Raw genomic sequence first — 15,710 nt, 5'->3', positions numbered from 1 at the left:
ATCCGATCCGACTAAAGTGGGAGAGACAGACACCCGCCAGCCACCTTATGCAACTAGTGCATGTCAATCGGTGGAACCAGTCTCACGTAAGCATACGTGTAAGGTCGGCCCGGGCCGCTTCATCCCACGATGCCGCCGAATCAAGATAAGACTACTAATGGCAAGTAAATTGACAATATTGATGCCCACAACTGCTTTGTGTTCTACTCGTGCATAGAAACTACGCATAGACCTAGCTCATGATGCCACTGTTGGGTAACGTAGCAGAATTTTAAAATTTTCTACGCATCACAAAGATCAATCTATGGATTCATCTAGCAACAAGGGGGAGGGGAGTGCATCTACATACCCTTGTAGATCGCAAGCGGAAGCATTCAAGAGAACGTGGTTGATGGAGTCGTACTCGTCGTGATCCAAATCACTGATGACCTAGCGCCGAACAGACGGCACCTCCGCGTTCAACACATGTACGGTTGGGAAGACGTCTCCTCCAACTTGATCCAGCAAGGGGGAAGGAGAGGTTGATGGAGATCCAGCAGCACGACGCGTGTTGGTGGAATCAATGGTGATCTCGGCAGGGCTTCGCCAAGCTCAGGGAGAGGGAGAAGTGTCACGGGAGGGAGAGGGAGGCGCCAGGGGCTAGCGTGCGGCTACCCTCCCTCTCCCCACTATATATAGGACCCCTAGGGGGCGGCCCTAGGAGATGCAATCTCCAAGGGGGGCGGCGGCCAAGGGGGGTGGAGTGCCCCCCAAGCCAAGTGGGGCGCCCCTGACCCCTAGGGTTTCCAACCCTAGGCGCAGGGGGAGGCCCATGGGGGGCGCACCAGCCCACTAGGGCCTGGGTCCCCTCCCACTTCAGCCCATGGGGCCCTCCGGGATAGGTGGCCCCACCCGGTGGACCCCCGGGACCCTTCTGGTGGTCCCGGTATAATACCTATTACCCCCAAAACTTTCCCGATGGCCGAAACTTGACTTCCTATATATAAATCTTCACCTACAGACCATTCCTGAACTCCTCGTGACGTCCGGGATCTCATCCGGGACTCCGAACAACTTTCGGGTTACCGTATACTAATATCTCAACAACACTAGCGTCACCGAACCTTAAGTGTGTAGACCCTACGGGTTCGGGAGACACGCAGACATGACCGAGACGAGTCTCTGGTCAATAACCAACAGCGGGATCTGGATACACATGTTGGCTCCCACATGCTCCTCGATGATCTCATCGGATGAACCACGATGTCGAGGATTCAATCAATCCCGTATACAATTCCCTTTGTCAATCGGTACATTACTTGCCCGAGACACGATCATCGGTATCCCAATACTTCGTTCAACCTCGTTGCCGGCAAGTCACTTTACTCGTACCGTAATGCATGATCCCGTGATCAACCACTTGGTCACATTGAGCTCATTCTGATGATGCATTACCGAGTGGGCCCAGAGATACCTCTCCGTCATACGGAGTGACAAATCCCAGTCTCGATTCGTGCCAACCCAACAGACATTTCGGAGATACCAGTAGTGTACCTTTATAGTCACCCAGTTACGTTGTGACATTTGGCACACCCAAAGCACTCCTACGGTATCCAGGAGTTGCACAATCTCATGGTCTAAGGAAATGATACTTGACATTCGGAAAAGCTATAGCAAACAAACTACATGATCTTTGAGCAATGCTTAGGATTGGGTCTTGTCCATCACATCATTCTCCTAATGATGTGATCCCGTTATCAATGACATCCAATGTCCATAGTCAGGAAACCATGACTATCTTTTGATCAACGAGCTAGTCAACTAGAGGCTCACTAGGGACCTATTGTGGTCTATGTATTCACACATGTATTACGATTTCCGGATAACACAATTATAGTATGAACAATAGACAATTATCACGAATAGGGAAATATAATAATAACCATTTTATTATTGCCTCTAGGGCATATTTCCAACAACATTACCATCAGCGTCTGTCTTCTTCTTGAAGATCCATTTATTTTCGATGGCCTGCCGATCATCGGGCAAGTCAACCAAAGTCAAACTTTGTTCTCATACATGGATCCCATCTCAGATTTCATGGCCTCAAGCCATTTTGTGGAATCTGGGCTCATCATCGCTTCCTCATAGTTCATAGGTTCATCATGGTCAAGTAACATGACCTCCAGAACAGGATGACCATACCACTCTAGTGCGGATCTTGCTCTAGTTGACCTACGAGGTTCGGTAGTAACTTGATCTGAAGTTTCATGAGCATCATCATTGGTTTCCTACTAATTGGTGTAGGTGTCACAGGAACCGGTTTCTGTGATGAACTACTTTCCAATACGGGAGCAGGTACAGTTACCTCATCAAGTTCTACTTTCCTCCCACTCACTTCTTTCTAGAGAAACTCCTTCTCTAGAAAGAATCTATTCTTAGCAACGAATGTCTTGCCTTCGGATCTGTGATAGAAGGTGTACCCAACAGTTTCCTTTGGGTATCCTATGAAGACACATTTCTCTGATTTGGGTTTGAGCTTATCAGGTTGAAGCTTTTTCACATAAGCATCACATCCCCAAACTTTAAGAAACAACAACTTTGGTTTCTTGCCAAACCATAGTTCATAAGGCGTCGTCTCAACGGACTTTGATGGTGCCCTATTTAACGTGAATGCAACCGTCTCTAAAGCATAACCCCAAAACGATAGCGGTAAATCAGTAAGAGACATCAAAGATTGCACCATATCTAGTAAAGTACGATTACGACGTTCGGACACACCACTACACTGTGGTGTTCCGGGTGGCGTGAGTTGCGAAACTATTACGCATTGTTTTAAATGTAGACCAAACTCGTATCTCAAATATTCTCCTCCATGATCAGATCGTAGAAACTTTATTTTTTGGTTACGATGATTTTCCACTTCACTCTGAAATTCTTTGAACTTTTCAAATGTTTCAGACTTATGTTTCATTAAATAGATATACCCATATCTCCTCAAATCATCTGTGAAGGTGAGAAAATAATGATACCCGCCGTGAGCCTCAATATTCATCGGACCACATACATCAGTATGTATGATTTCCAACAAATCTGTTGCTCGCTCCATAATTCTGGAGAACGGCGTTTTAATCATCTTTCCCATAAGGCATGGTTCGCAAGTACCAAGTGATTCATAATCAAGTGATTCCAAAAGTCCATCAGTTTGGAGTTTCTTCATGTGCTTTATACCAATATGACCCAAATGGTAGTGCCACAAATAAGTTGCATTATCATTATCAACTCTGCATCTTTTGGCTTCAACATTATGAATATGTGTATAACTACTATCGAGATTCAACAAAATAGGCCACTCTTCAAGGGTGCATGACCATAAAAGATATTACTCATATAAATAGAACAACCATTATTCTCAGATTTAAATGAATAACCATCTCACATCAAACAAGATCCAGATATAATGTTCATGCTTAACGCTGGCACAAAATAACAATTATTTAGGTGTAAAACTAATCCCGAAGGTAGATGTAGAGGTAGCGTGCCGACGGCGATCACATCGACTTTGGAACCATTTCCCATGCGCATAATCACCTCGTCCTTAGCCAGTCTTCACTTAATCCGTAGTTCCTGTTTCGAGTTGCAAATATTAGTAACATAACCAATATTAAATACCCGGGTGCTACTGCGGGCTCTGGTAAGGTACACATCAATAACATGTATATCACATATACCTTTGTTAACCTTGCCATCCTTCTTATCCGCCAAATACTTGGGGCAGTTCCACTTCAAGTGACCAGTCTGTTTGTAGTAGAAGCACTCAGTCTCAGGCTTAGGTCCAAACTAAGGTTTCTTCTCCTGAGTAGCAACTTGTTTGCTGTTCTTCTTGAAGTTCCCCTTCTTCTTCCCTTTACCCTTTTTTCTTTAAACTGGTGGTCTTGTTGACCATCAACACTTGATGCTGCTTCTTGATTTCTACCTCTGCTACCTTTAGCATTGCAAAGAGCTCGGGAATTGTCTTATTCATCCCTTGCATATTATAGTTCATCAAGAAGCTTTTGTAGCTTGGTGGCAGTGATTGAAGAACTTTGTCAATGACACTATCAACAGGAAGATTAACTCCCAGTTGAGTCAAGTGATTATGATACCCAGACATTTTGAGTATATGTTCACTGACAGAACTATTCTCCTCCATCTTGCAGCTATAGAACTTATTGGAGACGTCATATCTCTCAATCCGGGCATTTGCTTGAAATATTAACTTCAACTCCTGGAACATCTCATATGTTCCATGACGTTCAAAACGTCATTGAAGTCCCGGTTCTAAGACGTAAAGCATGGCACACTGAACTATTGAGTAGTCATCAACTTTACTCTGCCAGATGTTCTTAACATCATCAGCAGCATCTGCAGCAGGCCTGGCACCCAGCGGTGCTTCCAGGACATTATTCTTCTATGCAGCAATGAGGATAATCCTCAAGTTACGGACCCAGTCTGTGTAATTGCTACCATCATCTTTCAACTTTGCTTTCTCAAGGAACGCATTAAAATTCAATGGAACAATAGCACGGGCCATCTATCTACAATTAACATAGACAAGCAAAATAGTATCAGGTACTAAGTTCATGATAAATTTAAGTTCAATTAATCATATTACTTAAGAACTCCCACTTAGATAGACATCCCTCTGATCATCTAAGTGATCACGTGATCCAAATCAACTAAACCATGTCCGGTCATCACGTGAGATGGAGTAGTTTTCAATGGTGAACATCACTATGTTGATCATATCTACTATACGATTCACGCTCGACCTTTCGGTCTCAGTGTTTCGAGGCCATATCTGCATATGTTAGGCTCATCAAGTTTAACCTGAGTATTCTGCGTGTGCAAAATTGGCTTGCACCCGTTGTAGATGAACATAGAGCTTATCACACCGGATCATCATGTGGTGTCTCGGCATGATGAACTTTGGCAACGGTGCATACTCAGGGAGAACACTTTTACCTTGAAATTAAGTGAGAGATCATCTTATAATGCTACCGTCAAGCAAAGCAGAATAAGATGCATAAAGGATAAACATCACATGCAATCAATATAAGTGATATGATATGACCATCATCACCTTGTGCTTGTGATCTCCATCTCTGAAGCACCGTCATGATCACCATTGTCACCGGTGCAACACCTTGATCTCCATCATAGCATCGTTGTCATCTCGCCAACTATTGCTTCTACGACTATCGCTACCACTTAGTGATAAAGTATAGCAATTACAGGGTGATTGCATTGCATACAATAAAGCGACAACCATATGGCTCCTGCCAGTTGCCGATAACTCGGTACAAAACATGATCATCTCATACAACAAAATATAGCATCATGTCTTGACCATATCACATCACAACTTGCCATGCAAAAACAAGTTAGACGTCCTCTACTTTGTTGTTGCAAGTTTTACGTGGCTGCTACGGGCTGAGCAAGAACCGTTCTTACCTACGCATCAAAACCACAATGGGAGGCGTTGATGAAGATGATCTCTCTCAAACAACCCTGCAGCCAAATAATAAAAAGTCTCGTGTGCCCCCAACACACCAAATACAATGGTAATTGTATAGGTGCACTAGTTCGGCGAAGAGATGGCGATATAAGTGTAGTAATGATAGTAGATATTGATTTTTGTAATAGGAACAATAAAAAACAGCAAGGCACACTACAAAAAAACCACTTCCGTGATGATACGTGTTTGTCATAGTAGGTCACGTTTTTTGTCATGCATGTACATCCATGATGATTTTATGACAGAATCTAGATAGTCATACCTGTGTTGTCGTAGAAGTGTTCCATGACAACACCAAAATTATCATCATGGAAGTGTCCACTTCCATGATGATAAATGGCACGTCATCGAAGTACTTTCGTCAAGGGTAACCGACACATGGCATCCACCATAACGGGTCGCTGTTAAGCTATCGGGTTCTGGTTTGGATCCGATAACCCGTTAACAGCCTGGACCAATGGGGATTTTCCATGTGTAAAATCATCATTGGCTGGAGGAAACACATGTCGGCTCCTTGATGGGCCAGATGCCGTCCGTCCAATGGAGGAGACGTGCCTATGATACGTCGACACGTGGTAGGGCCCAAGAGAGACCCATATAGGTTAAAAAGGTTGGCCCAGTCAAAGGCTCGTAGTATTTATTCAGGTACTAGCGGGCTAGCCCACTAATGGCATGTTGAAACATGGACCATTTATAGCCCGATGCCATCTCGCCCGTTAATTGTTCCCCGAATATTTGGGCCCAATTACGGCCCAGTGACATTTGGGCCTGATAGAGGCCCGATGTAGACATGGGCCCATTTCAGCTCGGTGTGTCTTTCAGCCTGGGAATGGCCCATGCTGCCCATGGGCCATATATGCTCCCACGCGACACCCAGCCCTCTAATGGCCCGTGATCAAGGTGGCAATAGTTTAGCCCAACGTGACTTTGGGCCTGTTAAAGGCATGTCATATAATTCGGGCCGTTAATGCCTCTACTAAGCTTTCGGCCTCTTAAAGGCCCATGATATAAGTGGGCCAACTAAGGCCTGATAAATGTTTTGACCTGGTAATGGCCTATCATATAACTGGGCCAATAATGGCCCGGTCTACATTTCAGCCTGTTGAAGGCCCGTCAACGACTAGTGAAAATTGAGGTCCAACATGCATTTCGGCCTGCTAAAGGCCCATGGTTTCTTCTAGGCCGTAACATGCCAGCAGAATATTCAGCATGTTAATGGCCCGAAGCTACATGGGACCAACTAAGCGTTGGGTCCACTAAAGGCCCAACTAAACTTTGGGCCAAATATAGGCCCGTATTAGTTGTGGGTGTCGGTGTCAAAACCGGCGGATCTCGGGTAGGGGGTCCCGAACTGTGCGTCTAGGCCAGATGGTAATAGGAGGCAGGGGACACAATGTCTTACCCAGGTTCGGGCCCTCTTGATGGAGGTAAAACCCTATGTCCTGCTTGATTAATATTGATGATATGGGTAGTACAAGAGTAGATCTACCACGAGATCAGAGAGGCTAAACCCTAGAAGCTAGCCTATGGTATGATTGTTGTTTCTCCTACGGACTAAAACCCTCTGGTTTATATAGACACCGGAGAGGGCTAGGGTTACACAGAGTCGGTTACAATGGTAGGAGATCTACATATCCGTATCGCCAAGCTTGCCTTCCACGCCAAGGAAAGTCCCTTTCGGACACGGGACGAAGTCTTCAATCTTGTATCTTCATACTCCAGGAGTCCGGCCGAAGGTATAGTCCGGCTATCCGGACACCCCCTAATCCAGGACTCCCTCAGTAGCCCCTGAACCAGGCTTCAATGACGACGAGTCCGGTGCACAGATTGTCTTGCAAGGCGGGTTCCTCCTCCAAGTACTTCATAGAAGATTTTGAACACAAAGGTAGTGTCCGGCTCTGCAAAATAAGTTTCCACATATTGCCATAGAGAGAATAATATTTACACAAATCTAATCTGCTGACGTATTCCGTAGCGTGACATCACACCACGGCCAGGTCTTTATTCGAATCGTTTTACTGTCCCACCTCAGCGCGTTTAGCGAGGCGGTTTCCTTCGCTCGTCTTGTTAAAGCAGAGATCGTGTCCCCTTATTCCAGGATTCTCATCAATACGGGCATGGGTAACCCAACTGCGCCATTGACTATGATGCTTGGGAGATAAGCGAGTTTTACCAGGCTGGTGGGGGCGCATAGCCACGTCCGCCCATATAAGGGGATAAGGATCCACCTTTTCATCCACGCCTTCTTCCTCCTTTGCCTATCCATTTCTGCGCACTCGAGCTCTAGCGCCCAAGTCCGCACACCCCGCCTCAACCTTCTCCAGCCATGTCCAGAGCGGAAGGCAAGTGGATGGTCTCCTCCGTCACGGAGGGACTCATCAAAAAACTGAGGAAGGCCGGATACTTGTCTAACAACATTGTGCAGCGGCTTCCCGAAGAGGGGCAGCTCATCCCCACCCCTAGGCCCCATGAGAGGGTGGTGTTCCTCCCCCATTTCCTCCACGGACTGGGATTCCCTCTCCACCCATTTGTCCGAGGGCTCATGTTCTACTATGGCCTGGATTTCCACGATCTGTCCCCGAACTTTGTCCTCAATATCTCGGCGTTTATCGTCGTGTGCGAGGCTTTCTTCTGCATCCGCCCCCATTTCGGCCTATGGCTCAAGACTTTCAACGTCAAGCCGAAGGTGGTGCACGGCACCCAGGCGGAGTGCGGAGGCGCCATGGCGGGCAAGATGACCAACGTCCTATGGCCCGAGGGCTCCTTCGTGGAGTCCCTAAAGGGGTGGCAATCGGGGTGGTTTTACATCACCGAGCCACGTGACCCTGAATGGGTCGCAGCCCCCGAGTTCCGATCCGGACCGCCTATGCGGCTCACCTCCTAGAAAGAGACGGGCGTGTCGTGGGGTAAAGAAGGAGAGCTAGCCGGACTCCAAACATGCGTCCAAACCCTAGTGGACAAGAAGCTCAAACTTGTCAACATAGTCCAGGTTATGCTCATCCGTTGGATCCTCCCGTGTCAACAACGGGCTTTCAACCTGTGGGAGTTCGACCCGGCGCAACACCGAACTCTGAGCAGGGTCTTCGACACGACGTACGAAGATGCCTGGAAGGTGCTTTTCAAGGGTGCCGAGGCCCCCGCATCCGCTACCGAGGATCACGGATTCAGCATGCAGCGTCGCGCTTGTGCGGTAAGCTGTTTTTACCTTTTACAGGGTATTAGTTTTTCATAGTTTGACTCTATGCGGGATCTAAGCTCCCTTACCTTTGACAGGATTGGCAGGAGACGTCCGGACAGATCAATTGTCCGGCTCCTTTGCCCGAAGGCCCAGCGGACGCTCGCTTGGCGAAGCTGCTGGCTCCGGCACCCTATGTGGTGCCGGAGAAGAAGGCCAAGAAAAAGGCCACGGGGACTCGAAAGAGTGCCCGGTGCCAGGAGGTGTCGGATTCATCATCCGACGACTCCAAGGCGCACTCCTCCCGTGAAGACGAGGAGGAGGAAGAAGAGACCTCTCCCCCTCCAGCGGGGGGAGAGAAGAAAAGGAAGGCCGCCCCAACTGGGGAGGCCGAAGGGTCCAAGAAGGGGAAAACCCTTCCTTCGGACGGCTCCACCAACGCCGACGACGGCGAAGAGGAGTGGCCGCACAGGGCCAAGCCCCTAGCGAGATCGTAAGTATCCGGATACCTGAGTGATTCATAGTATTCCTCCATTGCATAGCTTTTCCTTATGTCGAACATGTTTATGCAGTCCGCCCAAGGCCGGGCTTGATGAGTCGTCGAGCGGCTCCCTGGATTCGTCGGACGTGAATTCGCTTTCGGCGGCTACCTCCCCCCACCCTACGGATGACGCCGAGGTGGCGTCCCAACAGGTTCCAAGCCAGGAGGAGGTGGTCCTGGAGGCGCCGCAAGGCGACCTCCCGGACTCCAGGCGTGAAGGGGATAGAACCCCAAGGGCTCTAAGTCCGGCTTTGAGCCGGACACCGCGCCGGAACCTTCAGCGGTTTCGGACTCCGGTAGGCAGCCTCCTACCAAGAGGAGCAAGCCTACCGAGCCGGTGACCTCCGAGGCACCGGACAATTTGCTGGAGGTGCTTAACGGCGCCTCCATCGACGAGGAGCACCGCACTATTATGAGTGCGGTGATCCAGAAGGTTCAGTCCGCCAAGAGCGGACTGACTGAAGCCTGTGCCAGCCTTCTAACAGGCTTTGAGGTAAGTAAGGATTATGTAAAAATATTACCGCATAGATAGTAGCCCCTGATACTCTGTTCGGCATTCGGAAAGAAAAGCCTAATAGAGGATCTAATAACATTCGCAGGAGTCTAACAAAAGTAAGTCAATATGCGTATGCAGGCTTCGCTGCTAGCATCCGCCACACTGACAGCAGAGGTGGGCACGCTGAAGCAGAACCTCGAGCGGTCCGAGCAAGAGCTCGGCCTAGCCAAGCAGCAGCTCGAGGAGAAGGAAGGTAAGAAATACCTTATTGAAATATGTGAAAGGTGCCATTGCAAAAAGTGACAGGATTAACGCGGCTATTGTAGGGGCCACAACTGAGGTGGTGACCCTTAAGCAAGCGCTGTCCGAGGCCGAGAAGAGGACGGTCACGGAGCGCACCGAGCGGGAGAAGCATGAGACGCAGGTTGGCGAGGTGCGGCATGAGCTCCAGGCTCTCATGAAAAAACATGAGAGTTTGGAGCTTGACTCGAAGATGCGAGAGTCTGAGCTCGCGGCGGCCATTGAAGATGCCAAGTCTGCCAAGGCCGAAGCCCAGAAGGCCCTCCAGGAGGTTGAGGCAATAAAAAGATAGCGGCAGGTAAGGCATTCTTTATGCAAAGCAAGCACGTAAAAGTGAATTACTTGTTACTTACCCGAATCCGGAGCTCTCCAGGAGCATTTGCAGACTTGCCCTGTAGCGTGTCGGATGCCGCTGCCTTCTACCGAGCCGAGGAGGGAAGCTCGACGGAGAAGGTGTTCTGGTCTCAGTATGCTGAGGCCGAACACCCGGTGCCCTTAAGCGACCAGCTGAAACAGCTGGTCGAGCTCCATAAGGTGGCCGAGCAGGCCATGAAGGGCCTCATAGTCCGGCTGTGGCCTGGAGAGGCCATGCCTGGGAGCTACTTTGGGCTGGTGAGGCGGCTGGTGGAGGCCTGTCCAAGGCTTGAAGTCATCAAGCGCTCCATATGCATCGAGGGTGCCCGTAGGGCGCTTGCCCGTGCGAAGGTGCACTAGGGCAAGCTGGATGCTGAGAAGCTTGTGAAGGACGGGCCACCGCCGGGCAAGGAGCATCGCAAGCCCGAGATGTATTATGAGGGCGTTCTGAAGGGTGCCCGCCTTGTGGCAGATGGATGTTCCATGGATGTAATTTTTTAGTAAACTCGCTCGTTTTGTCCTGTGCGCTGAAAACTTGTTCATGTGTGCTAAGCAATGCTTTTTGAATTTAAAATATTACCTTTTGTGTGGCCGTTTATCAAATTTGACAGATGTCGAGTCGTCGGCTTCTGCCCCCATGGCACGAGTGCTGGGGTGTTCGGGATAAACATGAGCACTCTTTTTCCCATCCTTGGGTCCTTCGAGGGAGGCGCTCAACACAACGAACAAGGCAATCAGACTATAATGCTTGAACACTCTCACTTAGCCATAGAATTCTATAATTTTAAATTTCGGCGAAGCCCCTAGTGTTCGGAAGACCGAGTTCGGGGCACTATCCATGCCTAGGCCGGACAAAGCTGACTCCTCGCTCTAAGCGGCGTAAGTCTTTAGGGACTCGGAAACCTCTCGAATAGCGACCAGCTCTCGCCTCATCATGACGGTCAGTTTTAGCTTTCTGTACTCAGGTGCTTAGCCCAGCTCAACTGGGGTACAATCGCAGTAGTTCTCCTAGTGCTACCTTAGCCGATATAACGGAACGTAAGGTACCAAAAGATAGGAGCCGGGCAAACCCAACTATTGACCCAAGACATGATTCGGAGCCGATGCATATAATGCTATAAGTTCGGGGTGCCGCACTTGTGAAAGTGTTCGGGACTTCTCACACTGTGTTGTGGGGTACTTAAGCCCCTGGCGTATTGGCCGTACCAAAGTGTACGGGTGCAACATGTCATTAATGAACATATATTCGTAAAAAAGAGTAATGCAATAATAGACGGAAGCTATGCATTGTTTATTTAAAAAAGGCTGCGATCAAAGCAGGACGATACAAATAGTGCGATAAGCAAAAAATGGGACTATTAAATATGTCCTTTCCAGGGGCGAGCTGCAAAATGTTATGCGAAACAGGTATACTACTCGTTATAGAGACCACCTTAGAGTTCTGTAGTGCGGCGTAGCTTTCTGCTCCCCTGGTTGTATCGTTTGTGTGGCAATTGTACTGCCGAACAAGCCTTCCGAAGAATGGAGTCCTGAAAATAAGAGAAAATTAAGAAATTGGCAGCCCCTAGTGCGGTTTAAGCCGTGTTTCGGGCGTGCCATGATGGTGCCCCTCCCCCTGTGCCCATGGTATTTCCAGAGCGTAGTTATGTACGCGCAACACTGGTTTCACAAATTCGCGAGGGCTGGGGTTGGGGCCGCATTGCTACACTTGCTTGGAACGTGCCAGGTGGTCGTGTTGTAGGTTACTCCGGGCGCGCTTGACGGTGTCCAGACTTTTAATGGCCGGACTGGAGAATTGCCTTGAGAGGCTGCTTTGTACTTCAGCTTTGATAGCCGCCATATGCTCCTCCGTTCGGAGAGAGCGTTCGGTGTTTCCATTGACCGTGATGACTCCTCGAGGGCCTGGCATCTTGAGCTTTAGGTATGCGTAGTGCGGCACCGCATTGAACTTAGCAAATGCGGTTCGCCCCAGCAGTGCGTGATAGCCACTGTGGAACGGGACTATGTCGAAGATTAACTCCTCGCTTCGGAAATTATCTGGAGATCCGAAGACCACTTCAAGTGTAACTGAGCCTTTACAGTTGGCCTCTACACCTGGTATGACGCCTTTAAAGGTCGTTTTAGTGGGTTTAATCCTCGATGGATCGATGCCCATTTTCCGCACTGTATCCTGGTAAAGCAGGTTCAGGCTGCTGCCGCCGTCCATAAGGACTCTAGTGAGGTGAAATCTGTCAATAATTGGGTCTAGAACCAATGCGGCGAATCCACCATGACAGATGCTAGTGGGGTGGTCCCTTCGATCAAAAGTGATCGGGCAGGAAGACCATGGGTTGAACTTTGGGGCGACTGGCTCCATCGCGTATACGTCCCTTAGCACACGCTTCCGCTCCCTCTTGGGGACATGGGTTGCGTATATCATGTTCACCGTCCGCACTTGTGGGGGAAAACCTTTCTGTCCACTGTTGTTCGGCGGCTGGGGCTCCTCCTCGTCATCGCTATGCAGCCCCTTGTCTCTGCTTTCGGCATTTAACTTGCCTGCCTGCTTGAACACCCAACAATCCCTGTTGGTGTGATTGGCTGGTTTTTCGGGGGTGCCATGTATCTGGCATGAGCGGTCGAGTATTCAGTCCAAACTGGACGGGCCCGAAGTATTTCTTTTGAATGGCCTTTTCCGCTGACCGGGTTTAGAGCCTCTGAATCCGGCATTAACTGTCGTATCCTCAGCATTGTCGTCGTTAATGCGGCGCTTTTGCTTGTTGCGGTGCAACCTGCCACTGTTGTCCTTGGTATCCGAATTACCAGGGCTCTTGCTCATGTTATTGCTGCGAGCTAGCCAGCTGTCTTCTCCCGCGCAAAAGCGGGTCATAAGTGTCGTGAGGGCTGCCATAGATTTCGGCTTTTCCTGTCTTAGGTGTCGTGCAAGCCACTCGTCGCGGATGTTATGCTTGAAGGCTGCTAGGGCCTCTGTGTCCGGACAGTCGACGATTTGATTTTTCTTGGTTATGAACCGTGTCCAGAATTGTCTGGCCGATTCCTCTGGCTGCTGAATTTTGTGGCTTAGGTCATCGGCGTCTGGTGGTCGCACATAAATGCCCTGGAAATTGTCGAGGAATGCGACTTCCAGGTCCTCCCAACAACCAATTGATTCTGCTGGCAAGCTATTAAGCCAATGCCGAGCTGGTCCTTTAAGCTTGAGTGGGAGGTATTTGATGGCGTGTAGGTCATCACTGCAGGCCATGTGGATATGAAGGAGATAGTCCTCGATCCATACCGTAGGATCTGTTGTACCATCGTATGATTCGATGTTCGCGGGTTTGAAACCCTCGGGGATTTGATGATCCATTACTTCGTCTGTGAAGCATAGTGGGTGTGCGGCGCCTCTATATTGGGCTATATCACAACGCAGCTCAAACGAGCTTTGTCTACTGTGTTCGGCCCGGCCGGATTTACTATATCCGGCGTGACGAGTACCGTCTCGTGTCGTGGGGCGCCCGTGTGATCCGTAGATCGATCTTGTTTGCCTTGCCTTGTCCTCCAATATATCTCGCAGGTCTAGCGCATTTTCCCATGCCTTGGTATTTTTTGAGTGGCGCCGGGGTGCGGCTTGAGTGGAAGGCTGAGAGGCCTCTCTGTCGCGGCCACGAGGTGGCCGGTCGGCCGCATCATGCGCTGGTGATGTAGGTTTAGGTGCTTCCTCCTCTAATTGGGGTAGCAACCTGCGCTTTGGGTAGCGCTTGGAGGGGCGTTCGAGTTCATATTCTTAGGCCGCAAGGACTTCAGTCCATCTGTTGGCTAGCAAATCTTGATCAGCTCTAAGCTGTTGCTGTTTTTTCTTGAGGCTGCTCGCCATGGCCATAAGCCTGCGTTTGAAACGCTCTTGTTCGACGGGATCCTCTGGCACGACAAATTCGTCATCGTCGAGGCTTGCCTCGTCTTCGGAGGGAGGCATATAATTATCGTCCTCGACCTCTCTGCCTGCCGCTCTCTCATGAGGGCTGGCTTCTCCATCCTCCTGTGCTGAATCTTGCTGGAGGTGGTTGTCTTCGGCACTGTCCGTGGTATTATTGTCTCCCATGCCGGAATCACCGTTTTTGTTTTGGCGGGATTTAGAGCGGTGCCGCTGACGCCGGCGCTTATGCTGCTTCTTGGAGGGGTCATCCTCCGTTGTTCCATCGCCATTGCCTTCTTTTGGGGTGTCCACCACGTATATATCATACGACGAGGTGGCTTTCCAGTGCCCTATAGGCGCTGGTTCTTGATCGTCTCCTGCATCGGCGTCCATATCGTCAATGTCTTCGGAGTCGAAGTCGAGCATGTCGGTTAAATCATCGACAGTGGCTACGAAGTGGGTGGTGGGTGGGCTTTGAATTTCTTCATCATCCGCATCCCAACCTTGCTGACCATAGTATGGTCGGGGCTCTCCTGATAAAGAGAGAGACTTTAGTGAATTCAGAATATCGCCGAAGGGCGAGTGTTGAAAGATGTCCGCGGTGGTGAACTCCATGATCGGCACCCAGTCGGGTTCGATCGGTAGGGGCATGGAGGGCTTAGAGTCTGGAGAAGAGTCCGGCTCCTTGGAGTCACGGGCTTCGCAGAGAATAGGGCTGGTGTTCGGCTCGATCACCGTAGAGATTGCAGCCCCCGAGGTGGTGTCTAACCACCCATCCTCGATTGGTATGATCGGCTCCGAGCTAGGGGTCGGAACAGACACAGGTGCGGCCTCCAGGGCACTGTTCGGCGGCAGAGCTAGATCATGCCCATCGTGACAATGCGGCGCGCTTGGCTATGGCTCGAATCCGTCGAAGATCAAGTCTCCGCGGATGTCGGCCGTGTAGTTCAAACTTCCAAATCCGACCTGATGGCCAGGGGCGTAGCTTTCGATCTGCTCCAGATGACCAAGCGAATTGGCCCGCAGTGCAAAGCCGCCGAATACGAAGATCTGTTCGGGGAGAAAAGTCTCACCCTGGATCGCATTGTTGTTGATGATCAGAGAAGCCATCGGGCCTAAAAGTGACGACACAGAGGAACTCTCAATGAAAGCACCAATGTGGGTGTCAAAACCGGCGGATCTCGGGTAGGGGGTCCCGAACTGTGCGTCTAGGCCGGATGGTAACAGGAGGCAGGGGACACGATGTTTTACCTAGGTTCGGGCCCTCTTGATGGAGGTAAAACCCTACGTCCTGCTTGATTAATATTGATGATATGGGTAGTACAAGAGTAGATCTACTACGAGATCAGAGAGGTTAAACCCTAGAAGCTAGCCTATGGTATGATTGTTGTTCGTCCTATAGACTAAAACCCTCTGGTT

Source organism: Triticum aestivum, chromosome 1A, assembly GCF_018294505.1.
Source record: "Triticum aestivum cultivar Chinese Spring chromosome 1A, IWGSC CS RefSeq v2.1, whole genome shotgun sequence".
Lineage (NCBI taxonomy): Eukaryota > Viridiplantae > Streptophyta > Magnoliopsida > Poales > Poaceae > Triticum > Triticum aestivum.
This window is presented reverse-complemented; position numbering follows the sequence as displayed.